Source organism: Chiloscyllium plagiosum, unplaced genomic scaffold, assembly GCF_037043375.1.
Source record: "Chiloscyllium plagiosum isolate Xiang-an unplaced genomic scaffold, Cpla_swu_hap1 HiC_scaffold_27, whole genome shotgun sequence".
Classification (NCBI taxonomy): domain Eukaryota; kingdom Metazoa; phylum Chordata; class Chondrichthyes; order Orectolobiformes; family Hemiscylliidae; genus Chiloscyllium; species Chiloscyllium plagiosum.
The window spans coordinates 47,442,332-47,461,791 of record NW_028270165.1 but is presented as its reverse complement, the minus strand read 5'-3'; the positions used below and the strand labels follow the sequence as shown (position 1 = coordinate 47,461,791).

The 19,460-nt window shown below is 45.7% G+C and overlaps 1 protein-coding gene and 1 long non-coding RNA gene across 2 annotated transcripts in view; one reads left to right on the top strand and one right to left on the bottom strand.

The window, feature by feature from the left end:
- LOC148143911 (uncharacterized) overlaps window positions 1–19,460 on the top strand; it is a 384,436-nt gene that overhangs the window by 317,186 nt on the left and 47,790 nt on the right. The gene's annotated exons all lie outside the window — the stretch shown is intronic.
- On the bottom strand, window positions 1,343–12,090 carry LOC148143913 (uncharacterized). The gene is made up of 3 exons (XR_015751366.1): window positions 11,995–12,090; window positions 5,753–5,857; window positions 1,343–2,192 (listed from the first exon to the last, which is right to left on the bottom strand). It is a non-coding gene; the product is annotated as an uncharacterized LOC148143913 (long non-coding RNA).

Sequence of the window (19,460 nt, the reverse complement as noted above, 5' to 3'; positions counted from 1 at the left end):
CCATCGGGACCGCAATGATTTTCAACTATGATTCTGTGAGAAGGAGCAAAGCGTTTTGTTTCCTGTTTGAGTACGTTTTCAGCATCAGTGGGACTGAATGAGAGACCCTACTGTTGCAGCGCTCTGAGTGTTGAGCCTGAAACAGTTATACGGCCTGGGAAGAGGAATTCACGGTGGGGAGGGGCTCCACACGCATTTGTGTGTAACTGAAGCTTCGGCCATGGAGAAACCCGAGGAATCTAGCCCTGTGGAGAAACGATGGAAGTGTGGCGACTGCAGGAAAAGCTTCTGTGTCCCGTCTGTCTGGAGACTCATCGGCGCAGCCACACCAGGGAGAGCCCGTTCCCCTGTCCCGTCTGCGGGAAGGGCTTCAGCACTTCCTCCACCCTGCTAACCCACCAGCGGATCCACACTGGGGAGACGCCCTTCAGCTGCCCAGTGTGCAGGAAGGCCTTCAGCGATTCCTCCACCCTGTTGAGGCACCAGCGGGTCCACACGGTGGAGAGGCCCTTCAGTTGCCCCGGGTGCGGGAAGAGATTTACCCAGGCTTCCAACCTGCTGACCCTCCAGCGGGTCCATACAGGAGAGAGGCCCTTCAGCTGCCCCCTGTGCGGGAAGGGCTTCACCAGCTCTACCAACCTCCAGAGGCACCAGGGAGTTCATGTACCATCGCAGAGGGATTGAAGGCACGATGGTTGAGTGCCAGTATCGACTGGACTACCAACCCAGTTCCAGGGGCTCCCGGGTTTGAATCCCACTGCAGCAGATGGTGCGATACAGGGTATGGGTTGAAATTGCTGAGTGAGACAACACTTCCTCCAGGTTAAGGCTGTACCAAGGATCCAATTACAAAGGGACAACTTGGTGGTCACCAATAGTAAAGAAGTGAGATAGGGGGGTGGTGGGGTAGCGTGTGCGTTTTGACCTTGAACTGTTTAAAAAGCAGCTACTTTTTCTCTGCCTTTTTGCTGAGGGGGTTTGAAGCTGTAACAAAGTTGGATCTCAATAAAAGTTACCTGAATTTACCCCCGGCTCAGACTCTCATTGAAAGCTTTGAGCTCCAAGGTTTTTGTTTTAAAGCTGCTCATTTTTTTCAGCTTCCTGCACTAAGCTTCCAATGTGGCGTATCAGATGGATCAGTGAATGAGCAGCCAGTTTCGTTAGAAATTGGGAATTTTTCAGGAGTGCATAGTGTGTCATTTCATCGGCGTTGTAAAGTTTACTGGCAGCATTGGGAGGTGTGGGCTGTGCTCACTAGAAATGATGTGGAAGAGCCGGTGGTGGACTCGCCTGGATGAAGTTAAAAATCACACAACACCAGGTTATAGTCCAATAGGTTTATTTGGAAATGTGAGCTTTTGGAGCACTGCTGCTTCATCGGGTAGCTGTAGAGCAGGATCATAAGACACAGATTTTATACCAAAAGATCACAGTGTCATGCAACTGATAGCAATCTTGGTTTGTTCAATATATCCTGTTAAGTCTTTCACCTTTTAGAATGCGTTGCAGGTTTCAGTTCATTAATATGTAAATCCCAGAACATCTTTTGATTCACATTCTCAAGATGACTTCAGTTTTCTTTTTAAAAAAGTGACAACTCAGCCCAGACAGCCCCGATAAAGGTGTGAGGTTCGAGTCTGTCAATGTCCCAATTTTGAATCAGACTGGTTCTATTTCCAAAGTAGGAATTTATAAAATATTACATGGATTGACTGCCTGCAGACTGTGCACTTTTTGAGCAAAATTGAATGTATCTGCAAACATAATTCTGCCAATACAAATTTGCCCAAAAAGTGATATGTGAGTTTATGCATGAGTGCACATAAGAGTGTGATGGAGTATATGCCTGTGAGTGTGTTGGGAGTGTATGTGTGCGTGTCTGAGAGAGCACGTGTGTATGAGTGAGGTATGAATAAAAGCAAGGGCTTGCATTTTGCTAAAGCAAGGACAGTCAGGACTTGTACAGTTAATGGTAGGGCCCGGTGTCATGCTGTAAGAGAGAGACATGGTGGGGTTCAGGTACACAGTTCTTTCAAAGTTGCTTCACTGCGAGACAGGGTGGTTAAGAAGGCATTTGGCATACTTGCCTTCATTGTTCACCACATTGAGTTAAGGAGTTGGGACATCATGTTGAGGTTGTACAGGATGTTGGTGAGGCCACTTTCAGAGTACTGAGTATGGTTCTCGTGTCCCTGTAATAGGAAGAATACTATTAGAGAGGGTTCGGTAAAGATTTATCAGGATGTTGCCAGGACTGGAGGGTTTGAGTTATAATGAGAGGCTGGGACCTTTTTCACTGGAGCACAGGAGGTTGGGGGGGGTGACATTATTGAGATTGATAAAATCATGAGGAGTGGAGGTAAGGTGAATAGCAAAGGCTCTTCCTGAGAGTTGGGGAGCTCAAGACTAGGGGGCATACTTCTTTAAAGTGAGAGGAGAGAGATTTAAAAGGAACCCGAGAGGCAACGTTTTGACAGAGGGCGGTTTACACGTGGAATGAACTTGTTGACGATGTGGTCAATGCAGGTACGTTTACAAAGTCTAAACGACATTTGGATGGGTACATGAATAGAAAGGTTTAGAGGGATTTGGGCCAAACGCAGGTAAGTGAGGCTAGTTTAGTTTGGGAACCCTGGTCGCCATGGATGAGTTGGACCAAAGGGTCTATTTCTGTGCTGTCTACCTCTCTGAACCAGAAGTGATCTTATTGAAACCAGTAGAATTCTGAAAGGGGCTTGACAGGATAGATGCAGATAAAACGCTCCTTTGTGGTGGGAGTCATAGAATCCCAACAATGTGGAAACAGGCCATTCAGCCCATCTATTCCACACTGGCCCTCTGAACAGCATCCCACACATACCCACCCCCTTACTCCATATTTCCCATGGCCAATCCACCCTCAGTTTCACATCCCTGGTCACTATGGGTAATTTAGCACAGCCTATCCACCCTGACCTCTACACCCTAATCTATAAATTACCTTCTCAAAAATGTAATTTAAATGTCAAGTTTTTCTCTAAGAAAAATGTTAGTCTGACAAAATTCGGGCGCAGACAGAATTCACATTTATTGTTAGAAAAGCTCTGCATTTGAATGACATTCTGGAGAAGGTAACAAAAAAGAAGTTCTGGGATTAACAAACCAAAGAGCAGAAACCTATTCTAAAAGATGAAGGATTTAATCTAAAATTGTTTGATGTGTCACATTTCCATGACCCTAGACTCCTTTGGATATAAATTGTGATCATGATCTCATTCTCCACAATTACCTAATGAAGGAGCGGCGCTCCAAAAGCTAGTGCTTCCAAACAAACCTGCTGGATTATAACCTGGTGTTGTGTGATGTTTAACTTTGTCCGTGGGAAACACATGAGTTGTGGGTCTGGTAAGAGTTCTTATTTTGTGATCTATTCCAAGTGAAATTTCTCCTCTGCACAGGCACGGGTGAACAGTTTGTTTTAGTGCTTTGTGCGAGATCGGGCTAGCAGCTTTTAAATCCTTATGTTAAACAGTTCAAGTAAACTGTCAATCAGCAATTATATTCCGAGAGTGGTACTTCCAGCTCTGGTAATCCTGTTGCATCAACAGAGAGGGAGAGTTTGTCACATCTAAAGAGCAGACAGAAAAGTTATTTCGCTTGTTGAGTCGGTTCCTCACTCAGATGAGACTGGATACTGCTTTTAATGGATCATAAATAAATGCTACAATGGAACACCTTAAATTCAAGGAATTTTGAAAGGGCAAACGAACAGTAACTTTGAACAGAAATGTTCTTCCATTTCCAACCTTGGTGAGCCAAATGAAGCATTTTTACTGATAGCTCCATAATCATGTTCCTGCTGGATTTTTTTCAGGGCAAACAATTTCTGGTGGGAGAAATTCTGCATCCTGCGAAGGCGGGGAAATGAGAAAAAAAAGCTGTTGAAAGCTTTGAACTGTGGGCCCATGAGCTCTCGTGGGAGCAGTGCATTTGCCAAAAACATTTCGGAGGAATTCTGTTTTCCTGTTGGACTGAAAATAGTTTCCCCACTGAACGTTAAACAGGTATTGAGAACATTGCGCATTATAGAGTGTGTTCCTGAGGACTGCCAACGTGAACCACACTTTGCAGGGAGAGGAAATTTCTCTGGATGGAATAGGTTGATGGAAGTCAACAATTGTCAGATTATTTCATGAAAATAACAGCTGGTATGGGGATCCCAGAAGAGGGGCGTCTGTAATGAGCACACAGAAACAAACCCTTCAGTCCAGGCCAACCAGATATGCTAAATTAATCTAGTGACCCATTTGCCAGCATTTGGCCCATATCCCTCTGAATTCTTCCTATTCATGTCCCCATCCAGATGCATTTTTTTCTTCGGAGAATACTTGGGTGAGAGCCAAGATATGCAATATCTCAATATATAATAATGAAGCAGCTCATTTATTCTAAAATTATTTCAATTAGTTGGTCAATTGCCAAATAATAGCTGCATAACTGTCGTCAATATTGATACCCAGGAAAGCTATTTTGTTTAGTATATTTCCTTTGTAAAGATCTTATCCAAATTATAAAATGAATGTATTTTCATATGAAATAAAATTTGCAGTGTTTTATTAAATGGTTGAAAGTAACTTTGCACTTATATGCTCCATTTGGGTTTAAACATTGTGACTTAGATAAAAGTGATCTTTGCTGGGGGCATCTGAAGCTGTAACAATGTTGGGACACAATAAAGGTTACCTGAACGTTCTGCCGGACTCAGACTCTCATTGAAAGCTTAGAGCTCCAAGTGGTTTTTGTTTTAAAGCTGCTCATTTCTTGCAGCCTCCTGTACTAAGTTTCCAATGTTGTGTATCAGATGGAGCAGTGACTGAGTAGCTGGTTTCGTTAGAAGTTTAAATTTTTCGGGAGTGCAGGCACTGCATCGTTTCATCGGCAGTTTACTGGCAGCACTGGGAAGTATGGGTTGTGTTCATTAGAAAGGAGGTGGAAATACTGCTGTTAGACTAGGTGGGACAAGGTTTAAAAATCACAACACCGGGTTATAGTCCAACAGGTTTCTTTGGAAGCACTAGCTTTCGGAGTGCTGCTCCTTCATCGGGTAGCTGTGGAGCAGGATCATAAGACACAGAGTTAAGAGCAAAAGATCTGTGTCATGCAACTGATATGATATATTGACAAATATAGATTGCTGTTAAGTCTTTCATCTTTTAGAATGGGTTGCAGGTTTTATTTCATTAATGTGTAGATCGCAGAACTATTATTAAGTCGTATTCTCAAGATCACTTGAGGTTTTTTTTAAAAACAGGTGACAGCTCAGCCCAGACAATGCATGAACGGTGAGTCAGTATCCCAATCTTAAATCAGACTGGTTCTATTTCGAAACTAGGAATTTATAAAATATTATATGGACTGACTACCTGCATGTTGTGCGCTTTTTGTGCAAAATTGAATATATCTGTAAATATTATTCTGCAAATGCACCCCATCGTTATATGTGTGTGCGCGCGTGTGTGTGTGCACATGCTTTGTAAATGGAGTGTGATGGAGGAGAAGCCTGTGAGAGGGTGTGTGTACATCTGAGAGAGAGCGTACGTATGAGAGAGGTATAGATAAAAGTGAGGGGTTGCATTTTCCTAAAATAAGGGCAGGACTTGTACAGAGGGATATGGGGGGGGGGGGGAAGAGAGGGAGGGGTTCAGGTACATACTTCATTGAAAGTTGCATCACTGGTTGGAAGGGTGCTTCACAAGGCATTCAGCCCACTTACCTTATTTGTTCACACCATTGAATAAAGGAGTTGGGACATCATTTAGAAGTTATACAGGATGTTGGTGAAGCCACTTGTAGAGTACTGAGAACGCTTCTGGTGGCCCTGTAATAGGAAGAATACTATTACAGAGGGTTCAGTAAAGATTTACCAGGATGTTGCCAGGACTGGAGGGTTTGAGTTATAAGGAGAGGCTGAGACTCTCTTCACTGGAGCACAGGAGGTTGAGGGGTGACCTCATTGAGATTGATATAATCATGAGGGTTCTAGGTAACATGAGCATCAAAAATAGCGAGGACCCTGCACGGTTATGTCAAGTGACTGGGGGGGGGGGGGGGGGGTTGAAATTGTGGCATTTGGACACTTTAAATCCATCAGGAACAGCATCTCCATACAGCATACTGTGCATATCAGGTGAGGTGCCAGAAGACTGGAGGTTGGCTAATGTGGTGCCACTGTTTAAGAAAGGTGGTAAGGACAAGCCAGGGAACTTTAGACCAGTGAGCCTGACATCAGTGGTGGGCACATTGTTGGAGGGAATCCTGAGGGACAGGATGTACATGTATTTGAAAAGGCAAGGACTGATTAGGGATAGTCAACATGGCTTTTTGTGTGGGAAATCATGTCTCACAAACTTGATTGAGTTTTTTGAGGAAGTAACAAAGAGGATTGAGGAAGGCAGAGCAGTAATGTGATCTATATGGACTTCAGTAAGGCGTTTGACAATGTTCCCCATGGGAAACTGATTAGCAAGGTGAGATCTCAAGGAATACAGAGAGAACTAGCCATTTGGATACAGAACTGGCTCAAAGGTAGAAGACAGAGGGTGGTGGTGGAGGGTTGTTTTTCAGACTGGAGGTCTGCGACCAATGGAGTGCCACAAGGATCGGTGCTCGGTCCTCTATTTTTGTCATTTACATAAATGACTTGGATGCGAGCATAAGAGGTACAGTTAGAGGGAGAGGCTGAACAGGCTGGGGCTGTTTTCCCTGGAGTGTCAGAGGCTGAGGGCTGACCTTATAAAGATTTACAAAATTATGAGGGGCATGGACAAGATAAATAGACAAAGTTTTTTCCCTTGGGTTGGGGAGTCCAGAACTAGAGGGCATAGGTTTAGGGTGAGAGGGGAAAGATATAAAAGAGACCTATGGGGCAATTTTTTCACACAGAGGGTGGTACGTGTATGCAATGAGCTGCCAGAGGAAGTGGTGGAGGCTGGTACGAATGCAACAATTAAGAGGCATTTGAATGGGTATATGAATAGGAAAGGTTTGGAGGGATGTGGGCCAGGTGTTGAGGGGCGGGACTAGATTGGGTTGGGATATCTGGTCGGCATGGACGGGTTGGACCGAAGGGTCTGTTTCCATGCTGTACACTTCTGACTCTATGCTGGTTCAGCAAAAGCCGCGCATGCTCTGTCTACAGAAACAGTGCAAACCCTTCTTCAAATGGACCAATGAGAAGCCAGACAAGGAGCCTGGTCCTCCTGCCAATCAGAACTCCCCAATTGTCTGAATGCGGAAGATGGACCATCAGGTTCTGAAGCTGCTGCTTCTCTCCAAATGAAGATCGAGCTTCACCTCAGACTGCAGCTTCCTTCCTCTATCCGCCATCTGTGAGTACGGCACTGTCTTTACCATTTCATTTTTTCATTCTGGGGTTAAATTGTTGACTTGCAGCAACTGAAAAGAAAGCGAGTGAATCCAGGGAGGGGACAGAGTCGGGAAACGTTGGTCCAGGTCTGTGTCTCAATTGGCAAACGCACAGCAAATGCAGTCCCACAGTGTGAAGTTATAATCTCGGTTATGAAAAAATAACTGCCAAAAGGAGGTACGTTGTTCAAATGGTGACATATTGGGATGGGGAGAAAGTGAGGACTGCAGATGCTGGAGATGAGAGTCGAAAAGTGTGGCACTGGAAAAGCACAGGAGGTCAGACAGCATCCGAGGAGCAGGAGAATCGACGTTTCAGGCACAAGCCCTTCCTCAGAAATGATGTGTGGACGTAAAAAGTGGCCTCAGCATCCTTCCACACCAGTCACTGCCAGTTGTCAGACGGATGCAGCAAGCAATCAGCAAGGCAAGAGGTATATTAGCAAGAGGAATTGATTTCAGAAGTAGGGATGTCTTCCTGCAGTTAGGGGGACATTGAATATATTCAAGGCTGAGTTCATCTGATTTTGGAACAACCATGAAGTGGATGTTTATGGGGGAAGGCAAGTAAAATGGTTTTAAGACCAGTACAGAACAGTTAGAGTCATACAGCACAGAACAGACCCTTTAACCCAACTAGTCCATGCTGACTATATTCACAAACTAAACTAGTCCCACCTGCCTGGGTTTGGCCCATATTCCTCTGAACCTTTCCTATTCATGTACTTATCCAAATGTCTTTTAAACGTTGTTACTCAACCTGCATCCACCATTTCCTCTGGACATTCATTCCACACAAACCACTGTTTAAAAAAAAGGTGCTCCTTATGTGTTTTTTAAAATCTTTCTCCTCTCACCTTAATTTGCAGCCTAATCTTGAAACGACACATGCCAATCACCTTATCTACGCCCCTCATGGTTTTGTAAACCTCGATAAAGAGAGCAATGAACCTTACAGCACAGGAACAGGCCCTTCAGCCCTCCAAGGCTATGCTGATCGAGATACTCTATCTAAACCTGCCGCATATTTTCTAAGGATCTGTATCCCTCTGCTCCCTGCCGATTCATGTCTCTGTCTAGATACATCTTAAATGACGCTATCGATCCCACCCCTACTGCCTCCACTGGCGATGCATTCGAGGCGCCCGCCACCCTGTGTAAAGAACTTTTCATGTATATCTCCCTCAAACCTTTCCCCCCTCACTTTGAACTCGTGACCCTGAGTAATTAAGTCTTCCCCTCTGGGAAAATAATTCTTACTATCCACCCCTGTTTACACCCCTCATGGTTTTTAGGCCTCAATCAGGACCCCCCCGCAACCTCCTTATTTCCAATGAAAATAATCCTAATCTACTCAATCTCTCCTTATAGCTCGCGCTCTCCATAACAGGCAACATCCTGGTGAACCTCCTCTGCACTCTCTCCAAAAGTATCCACATCCTTTTGGAAATCTGGCGATTGGAATTGTACGCAGTATTCCAAATGCGCCAAACCAAAATCTTATATAACTTTAACATGACCTGCCAGCCCTTTTACTCAATCCGTCCGATGATGGAACACGTGTTGTATACTGCCTTGACCACTCTACTGACATGCGTTGCCACCTTCAGAGAACAATAGACCTGAACACACAGATCTCTCTGTACATCAATTTCCTCTAGGACCTTTCCATTTACTGTATAGCTCGCTCTTGAATTGCATCTTCCAAAATGCATCACCTTGCATTTGTCTGGATTGAACTCCATCTGCCATTTCTCTTCCCAACACTCCAATCTACATTCTGCGGTATCGTCTGACAGTCCCCTTCACTATCTGATATTCCATCAATCTGAATGTCATCTGCAAACTTGCTAATGAGGCACCCAATACCTTCACCTTTCAACCTCCTGTGCTCCAGTGAAAAAAGTCCCAGCCTACCCACCAATAGGTGTGAATTCTGTCTGGGTCCCAATGTCGAGTCAGCCTGACATTTTTGATAGAAAAGCTCTGCATTTAAATTACGTTGTTGAGAAAGTTACTGAAAACAGGTTCTGGGATTAACATACCAAAGAACAGAACCCCATTCTAAAAGATGAAAGATTTAATCTAAATTGTTTAATGTATCACATCTCCATGAACTGGACTCTATTGGCTATAAATAGTCTAATCATGATCTTATTCCCCACAACCACCTGAAGCAGCAGCAGCAGCACTTCAGAGTGCCAGAGATCCGGGTTCAATTCCCACCTCGGGCAACTGTCAGTGTGGAGTTTGCACATTTTCCCAGTGTCTGCGTGGGTTTCCTCCCACAGTCCAAAGATGTGCAGGTTAGGTGAAGTGGCCATGCTAATTTGCCTGTAGTGTTAGGTGAAGGGGTAAATGTTGTGGAATGGGTCTGGGTGGGTTGCTCTTCGAAGGGTCGGTTTGGGCTGAAGGGCCTGTTTCCACACTAAGTAATAAAATCTAAAATAAATCTAATCGCTCTGAAAGTTAGGGCTTCCAAACAAACCACGTTATGGCAGCGGCGGGAGGTGTGTATTATATTCACTAAAAACAGTTAAGCAGTTAGATAACACGTTCGAGTGGGAAGTGTGCATAACATGATCTCACAACTTCTATACTCAATGCTATGAGCAATGAAGGAAAGCAAACCAAACGCCGCCTTCACTACTCTGTCCACCTGAGACTCCAGCACTCCAAGGTTTCTTTATTCTGCCCTTAACTGTGTCAGTCCTGCCTGGATCGCTTGACCAAAATGCAAATCTCTAATTTCTCTAAATTAAACTCCAACTGACACTCCTCGGTTCATCAGCCGATCCCATAAATTCCAATTTATAGTGAACTCTTTCCTCTCTTATTCCCTGGAAGCTAAAAATCTCCATCCCACACTCACTCCCTCCATTTTCACTTTGCTTCTAGCAGAAGAATGTAACTGAGAAACTTATCAGCCACGATTGAATGGAATGAGCAGACCTGGTGGCCTAATTTCTGCTCCTATGTCTTGTGGTCTCTTGCTATCCTGGACACCGAGAGAATTGGGACCAGCATTGAACCGATCATGACTGGTTATGGACCTACCTGCATCTAGGTGGATGGGCTGGAACTTTTTCACTGGCGCATAGGAGGTGGAGATGTGACCTTATCAAGGTTTATAAAATCATGAGGGGAGAGATGAGGTGAACGACGGGTGTCCTTCCCCTAGGGTTGGGGTTTCAAGATTAGGGAGCAAATTTTGATGGTGACAGGAGAAAGATTTTAAAAAGACTTGAAGGGCACAATTTTTTTTATACAAAGTGGTGCACATGCGGACTAAATGTCTAGGGGAAGTGATGGATGCAGGTACAGTAACGACGTTTAAAAGACATTTGGATAAGTTCAGGAATATGAAAGGTTTGGAGGGATATGGGCCAAAACACTGGCAGGTGGGACTGGTTTAGTTTGAGAACATAGTCAGCATGGACTAGTTGGACTGAAGGGTCTGTTTCTGTGCTGCATAGCTCTGTAACTCGGTCCTATACTAGTCTTAAAACCATTTTCTTGCTTTCCCCATAAACATTCACATAAAAATCAGATGAACTCAGCCTTGAATATATTCAATGACCCCCTAACTGAAGGAAGAAATCCCCACTTCTGAACTTAATTCCTCTTGCTAATACACCACTTGCCTTGCTCATTGCCTGCTGCACCTGTCTGACAACTGGCACAGAAGGACACTGATGCCCCTCTGAACATCCATGCATCATTCCTGATGAAGGGCTCGTGCCCAAAACTTCGACTGTCCTACTGGTCGGATGCTGCTTGACCTGCTGTGCTTTGCCAATTGTGGTCTTCTCTACATCGGGGAAAGCGAGCGTAAACTTGGGGAACTGAGCATCCCAGCTGGGTCCGCGGAGGCTGAGCGGACTTCCCATTTTAATGCCCCTTCCCACTCCCCTTCTGACATGACTATCTTTGGCTTCCTCCATTACCACAACAAACCAAACCACAAATTGGAGGAACAAAACCTCATCTTCTGTCTGAGTAGTCAACAGCCCGGAGGACTCAACACTGAGTTCTCCAGACCCACAGCAGTGTGGTTGAGGGCAAACAGCACAAGGATTAAACCAAACAGTGAGGAGTAAACAGCACAAGGATTAAACAAACAGTGAGGGGTAAACAGCACAAGGATTAAACACACACTGAGGGGTAAACAGCACAAGGATTAAACACACAGTGAGGGGCAAACAGCACAAGGATTAAACACACAGTGAGGGGTAAACAGCACAAGGATTAAACACACACTGAGGGGTAAACAGCACAAGGATTAAACCAAACAGTTAGGGGGTAAACAGCACAAGGATTAAACACACAGTGAGGGGGAAACAGCACAAGCGCCAGTAAAAGCAGATGGAAAGTGAGTGTAAAATGTCACTATGACAGGACAGGCCCCACATTCCTTCCCCTCCGTCCCCCCCACAACCTGCCTCACCTTTCACCTCCCGGGCCCAGTACCTTCCAGGTGGCCCCATAGTTGACACAGGGGCCGCCCCACGACCAGTAGAACTCCACCACCCAGGAGGCCGACGAGTTCCCAAGCAGGTCCTTAACCCCATCCGCCTCCAGAATGCTCACCGGCTCCTGCCTGCTGTACAGCCGGCCGGTGTGGCCGTGACACAGCAGCTGCACCAGGAAGGCGGCGGTGCCCAGTGACGGGTGTCTGCCCCGAGCCGCACGGCGCCATTTTCCTAACGGCCGCCCTCCCGCTGCTTCCCCGCTCGAGCGACTTCTCCTCCCAACCGCCTTCGCCCCCGCGTGACGTCTGCACGGGGGGATGGGCGGGGCCGGGGAGCCTCACCGTCACCAAGCAACAGCCACCTCACGCTACAACTGCTCATTCACAAAAACAAACTCTCCTGTCTCGCTCTGCAGCTGCAGGGGGGACACTGCCACGTTTCCAGGAGCCCTGCCTACATTGGGAAAGCTCACGGCTCAATTTAAACAGTTATTCCGACATCTAACGGAACGGCGTCATATCTAAAGGGGGAAATCTGCATTTTAGAGGGACATGGACATTTTAACGGGCTACTTCTGCAAATAAAGAGGTTTAAATAGACGAGATTACATTTCAAAGGGATGTGGGCACATTCAAAGGGATATCATAATATGTAAAGTGACGCAGTTATATCTAAATGAATCTACATTTCGAAGAGACGTTGCCCTATTTATAAGTAGAGACAATAGGTGTGAATTCTGTCTGTGTCCCAATGTTGAGTCAGACTGACATTTTTCTTAGAAAAGCTCTGCATTTAAATTACATTCTTGAGAAGGTAAGTTATAGATTCGGGTGTAGGTTAGGGAGAATTGGCCGTGCTAAATTACCCATAGTGACCAGGGATGTACAGGTTAGGGTGGCTTGGCCATGGGGAATACGCAGTAAGGGGTTGGGTATGGTTGGGATACTGTTCAGAGGGCCAGAGAGGAATAGATGGGCTGAATGTTCTGCTTCCACATTGTTGGGATTGTATGACCCTCCCCATAAAGGAGCATTTTATCTACATCTATCCTGTCATGCCCCTTTCATAATTCTACTGGTTTCAGTAAAGGTATGCAGCACAGAAACAGACACTTTGGTCCAATTCGTCCAGGCCGACCAGGATTCCAAACTAAACCAGTCCCACTTGCCTGCATTTGGCCCATATCCCACTAAACCTTTGTATTCATCTACCCATCCAAATGCTGTTTTAATGTTGTAAATGTACCGGCAACTACCACATCGTCAGTAAGTTCATTCCACATACAAAGCCACCCTCTTTCAAAATGTTGCCCCTCCGGTTCCTTTTAAATCTCTCTCCTCACCTTAAGTAATATGCCCCCAAGTTTTGAGTTCGCCGACCGCTAAGCAAGAGCCCTTTGTTATTCAGCTTCCCTCCACTCCTCATTTTATCAATCTCAATGATGTCAACCCCTCACTTCCTCTCCTCCAGTGAATAAAGTCCGAGCCTCTCCTTATAACTCAAACCCTCCAGTCCTGGCAACGTCCCGGTAAATCTTTACCGAACCCTCTGTGATAAGAATACTTCCGATTACAGGGCCATCAGAACTGTACACAGTACTCTGAAAGTGGCCTCACCAACATTCTGTACAACCTCAACATGATGTCCCAACCCCTGTACTCAATGGTGTGAAAATGAATGCTATGCTGCTCAATGCCTTCTTAACTACCCTGTCTATCAGTGATGCAACTTCTAACGAACTATGTACCTGAACACCACTCCCCCATGTCTGTCTGTTCTATAACATGACCCAGGGCCCTACCATTATCTGTACAAGTCCTGCCCTTTCTTGTTTTAGCAAAATGCAACCCCTTGCTTGTATTAATACCTCTCTCACAAATGCTCCCCCTCAGACACACACACACATACACACACACACACCCCCAATACTCTCTCAGGCTTATACTCCATCACACTCACACTTTACCAAGCATGTACACATTCACATGCACCCACACACAATTCTATGGGGTGAATTTGTATTGGCAGAATTATATTTGCAGATGTATTCAATTTTGCTCAAAAAGCACACAATTTCCAGGCAGTCAATCCATGTAATATTTTATGAATTTGGAAATAGAACCAGTCTGACTCAAGATTGGAATACTGCCAGACTCAATTCTCAGGAAGAAAGTGAGGACTGCAGATGCTGGAGATCAGAGCTGAAAAGGTGTTGCTGGAAAAGCGCAGCAGGTCAGGCAGCATCCAAGTAGCAGTAGAATCGACGTTTCGGGCATGAGCCCTTCTTCAGCCCTTTCCTGAAGAAGGGCTCATTCTCGAAACATCGATTCTCCTGCTCCTTGGATGCTGCCTGAACTGCTGTGCTCTTCCAGCATCATTGATCCAGAGAGAGTGTGTTTGTTAACCACCTCCTTGCCTGGTCGGCCTTTTTCCCTGTCTACAACTTGCTTTTATATAATCTCCTCGCGTACATTGTTATGAACATTGTCGAATAAGAGTAGATGTATTTAGTAGATTAATCAAAACCATCCCAATGGCTGAAACAGCTGACACTCTTGTTGGTCAGTTAACCAAAACTCTTCAGAGTTTACATTCATGGGTACGCCAAGCCTCAGCATTAGGACCGGGGCATATTGGAGCTGAGATGGAAAGGCCCGTTCCTAGTCCTGCTGGGTTACCCGGTCAGCAGTCAGGGTCAAGGGGAGGCCGCATGGACACACACAACACAATGCAAACGAGCGCCACCTCCTGGAGGAACACCAGAAGACCCCGTCAGAGACACATCTTCAGCCTTCATCCGTGAATGGCTCAGCCTGATCATTCTGCTTTTCACTGCACTATTCCTTATCTTTCTTTCACTAACTATGTTTGATTGGGCCTGATAACCTCTAGTAAACAGGAATTACAGTTTAATACTTTTTTTATGCACAGAAGGTCAACCACTCTAGCTGCTAGGTATGTGCCCATATCCCCATCCGTCCTGAACTCGTACCAAGCGAGCCCGTATGGAGTTTGAGTAACTTGCAGCTTTCTTTTCCCCTGCCTTTGGAACTGCTCGATTGGATATCAAAGTCACCCCGCAGACAATCCTGTGCTCGGCTCAGTTCACTGTTGTGGCCCTCCCCTCCAGTGATCTCCCAGATGCTGAGATTTCCCATTCCTGATAAACCCCTGATGATGATTCCCAATCCCTGGAGCCTTCTGCCCCTGTCCTTACTGAACCCGAGGACTATCAGTCCGATCTCCAAGCACCAACCCCTGGCTCTGGGTATACTCCCCCTTTTGCTGACACCCCCAATCTCCTCTTTTTAATAAAAAAGGAGGGATTGTGGGAGAATGTGATCAAAATTGACAAAACTGCATGGAAGTCATTTTGTCACAAAGCAATGTTTGCAGTAAAACGTAGCCTGTTAATATAATGCTGTCTGAGCCCTGGCTAAGGAATTCTGTTTTGATAGCTGTCTCTGCTCCTCAGGCCATTAGACTGTGCTGCTTCAGAGAATGATGGATTGGTTCTCTCTGTCCCTTAGTGGTAATTCGAGCTGAGCTGAACCTGCAGTATAAGATAACATTCAGTTTTGTAGAAATTAAGAAATGTAGGTCTGGACAATGTATGTGAACCTTACGACTGCCCCTCAGTTGCATTATTATTGGAGAGTGGGGCTTGTGTTTTACCATAAAACTTGTAACATTCTGTATTTTATTGGAATACGTCGGACTTTATTTTGAACTAAGAGGTATTCCCCAATGGCAACGAATAAAGCTAGTTAATTGCTCAAGGTCTCCTCTCCTGACTACCTTGCTTTAAATGATTTGGCACACGAGTTACTTTGTCCCAACAGTACTAATAGTTACATCGAATGGAGAGAGAATTCCTCAAGTAGGGCACTATCAGAATCCTGGGAGAGCCCTATTTCTGGTTTACTTCCTAATGAACAAACATTAAGCCTTTATTTATTTCTGATTTTGTTTCATTTTTCTTGTTTGATTCCCTGCTGTGACTACACTCTGTGTCTGGATGGGTGACAGGCTGAGGTTGTGGGTTGGCTTTCGATTGACTGAATGTTTTATTGAAGAAGGGCTTATGCCCGAAACATCGATTCTCCTGTTCCCTGGATGCTGCCTGACCTGCTGCGCTGTTCCAGCAACACATTTTCAGCTCTGAATGTTTTCTTGTTCTGGAAGCTGTAAAAGAGGTGTGAAAGCTTCAGCAGAAGTCCAGCAAAGCTGAGAACAGACCAACATCTTACTCAGTGGGAACAGGGAGATCAGAGGACAGAGAAATCAGGCCCTGAAACCCGAGCTGACACCAGACTATCGTGTGCTCAGTGCTTTGATGAGCAGTGCCAACCCTTTGCCTTTACCTAGCTTCCCATCTGATTCCCCCCTCAATATTCAGGATCCAATCCTTGCCATCCTGAAGCCATGTGTCTGTAAGGAGTCTCAGACCATAATTATTCATTTCAATGAGTGCAGTTAATTCATTCACTTTTGTTACAATGTGGCACGCATTCAGACTCACCATGTATCATTTCAGTTTTTGTGACATTAGTATCCAGTTTTCATTGCTGGTATATTTACTCTCCTTGTCCCTTTCTATTGTTCTCTGATATTCATTTTCCACATCACTACATATTATTTTATTAAACAAATTACAAAAACAGTTTACAACAAACAGTTACATTTACAGCTGCATACAAGAGACAGCAATTTTACAAGGGAGAGGAGCAGCAAAGCCAGGCCCCAAACCTACCATACATTTTTCAGGGACATGAGGACAAACCTCAAATCCCAGTTCCACAAAGATATAAAGAGACAACAGCAGTGACAGTTGTACATTAGACAGTCCTGTTACATACAAAAGTGCAGACAATACAGACGCAGCAAGCCCCCATCCCTCCCACCTTCCGACCACTCTAAGGCAGCCCGCCCCTACCCACCTTCCGGTTCTCGGTCCACCCCATGCCCCTTCCAGTTCTCGGTCCGCCCTGACACACCTTTCGACCACCTCTAGGACAGCCCGCCCCAGTACCCGCCCAGGGTGACCGCGGTCAGGACAGCCTACCCACCTTCCGGCTTCACTAACCACCCTCAGCACCTTCTGACCACCTCTGGGGCAGCCCGCCCCGGTACCTGCCCGGGGTGACAGCGCTGAGGACGGCTACCCGCCTTCTGGCTCTCGGTCTGCCCCTACGTACCATTGGGCTCTCACCCACCCTGTTGCACCTCCGAGCAGTGGGCTATCCTGGCACACCTTTCGGCCACCTCTAGGACAGCCCGTCCCCTTCCCTGGGACGAGAGCGTGTAGGGTAGCCCACAAGCCTTCCGGATCTCAGCCCGCCCCTACGTGCCTTCTGGCTCTCTGCTCTGACACCTTTCGACCACCTCTAGGACAGCCCGTCCCGATTACCCCTTATCAGGATGACAGTGCTCAGAACAGCCAACCCACCGTCTAGCTCTCAGGGCGACTGGCTTCAGGGTGGCCTACCCACCCTCTGGCTCCACATCACTACATTACTCACCGGTCTTGATTTGGATTGGCCATGCTAAATTGCCCACAGTGCCCAGGGATATGCAGGTTAAGTGGGTTAACCATGGGAAATGCAGGGTTATAGTTTCATAGTAATAGAAGCAGGAGTAGGCCATTTGGCCCTTCCAGCCTACATTAAGATCAGGGCTGATGCATCCATTGTCTAAGCTCCTCTTCCCTGCATTGTCCCAACAACCTTTAATTCCCTGACTTAACAGAGACACTAAGCCTTGCAGTTGGACTGCTACCTGATAACCAAATTATTTCCTTGCGTGGGAATATCCTTCTCTTTGCAAGGACCTATTGTATACTTATCAGCTACTAACCAACACTATCCAGACACTGTGTCGCTGGGCAAAGTGACTTAGGTTCCTCAAATTCCTGCAATTAACAGTTTGTTAATTGTTAAATGATTGTAACCTATATAATCATACAACTCTCTGTTACTCGTCGGAGTGACTTGTGAGCTCCCAAATAGACAGTCAATAACCCAAGGTTTGTGTGTCATGATTACTTATCTAATACTTATTGGTCTACTACGAGTAAGTCACCCACGCATAATCCACTTCCATCCCCAACATGGATCAAGACGCCATCCTTTTTTGCCAGACAAGTAAATGTGTCAAGCTCAGGAAACAAAGCCTGTCAAACATTAATAGACACAGATCGAAACCAACCTTTTCCAGAGTCTGTCCCTTCACCTCGATTGACTTTCTTTTTCCCTCAGCTCCTACAAACCAACAGCTGAACCCAAGGATGAGAAAAGAAATGGGAAAGAGGGCGAGAAAAGAGAGTGCGGTACTCCCAGATGTTAAACAGAGGAAGGAAGTTCCAGTCTGGGCTGAAGCTCAATCTTCATTCAGAGAGAGAGGAGCAACAACAACTTCAGAAGCTCATGGTCGAACTTCTGCATTCAGACAGTGGCGGGCGTTCTGATTGGCAGGAGGACCAGGCCCCTTCTGGTCCTCCAGGATTTCCAAAAGATTGGTTTCCCCGTCCATCCGAACGACGAGGGGCGGGGCCCCATTCCGAGCTCACACATGCGCACTATGAACACTGCTCACGGCCCATAGAGCGGTGTCTGCATCGCATGGGATTGTGGGTACTACAACAGCCATTAAAGACGTGAAATCAAGTGTCCCATATGCCGTCTTAACCGTCTTTTTCTATGTGTTAATGACGGACACGTCAAGAGCTAATCTTTAATCGATTTTCGATTGCTACACTGAGTGAAACACTACAGGTGTTTAACTCTCTATTTCCAGTTCAGTGTCAGTATAACACTCTTTATCTGTCCTCAAATAAGGACCGAATCAAAGCCCGACGTCTGTTCTACCTGAAGGTTGTTTTTTTTTAGTTTGCAGTTTCCAATCCTCCGTTTCAATCATTTATTAAAAGTTACTCGTGGTACATGAGCATTGCTGGCTGGCCAGCATTTAGTTCCGCTTGAAAAGGTAATGGTGAACTGCCTTCTTCAACTTCTGTGGTCCACATGCTGTACGGTGACACATAATGTCCTTACGGAGGGTATTCCAGGATTTAGACCCAGCAACACTGAAGGAGCAGCAATATATTTCCAAGTCAAGATGATGAGTGGCTTGGAGGGGTACTTGCAAGAAGTTGTGTTCCCAAGTATCTGTTGCCTGATCCTTCTAGATGGAAGTGGTTGTTGGTTTGGAAGGCATTTTCTAAGGATCTTTGGTGAATTTCTGTGTTGTGTCTTGTAGATCATGCTTCTCAACAGTGGGGCAGAGGGAGTGGATGTATGTGGAGATGGTGCCAATCAATCAGGCGACTTTGTCCTGGATGGTATCAAGCTTTTTGAATGTTGTTGAAGCTGCACCCATCCAAGCTGGTGGGAGAGTATTCCATTACACTGCAGACTTGTGATTTGTAGAAGATGGGCAGGGTTTGGGGAGTCACAGTATGCCTGACCTGTTGCCTGCTCTTGTTGCCATTGTGTCTGTGATTAGTCTAGTTGAGTTTCTGGTCAATGGTAAACCCCAAGAATGTTGATAGTGGGGTGTTTAGTGACAGTAACACTGTTGAATATC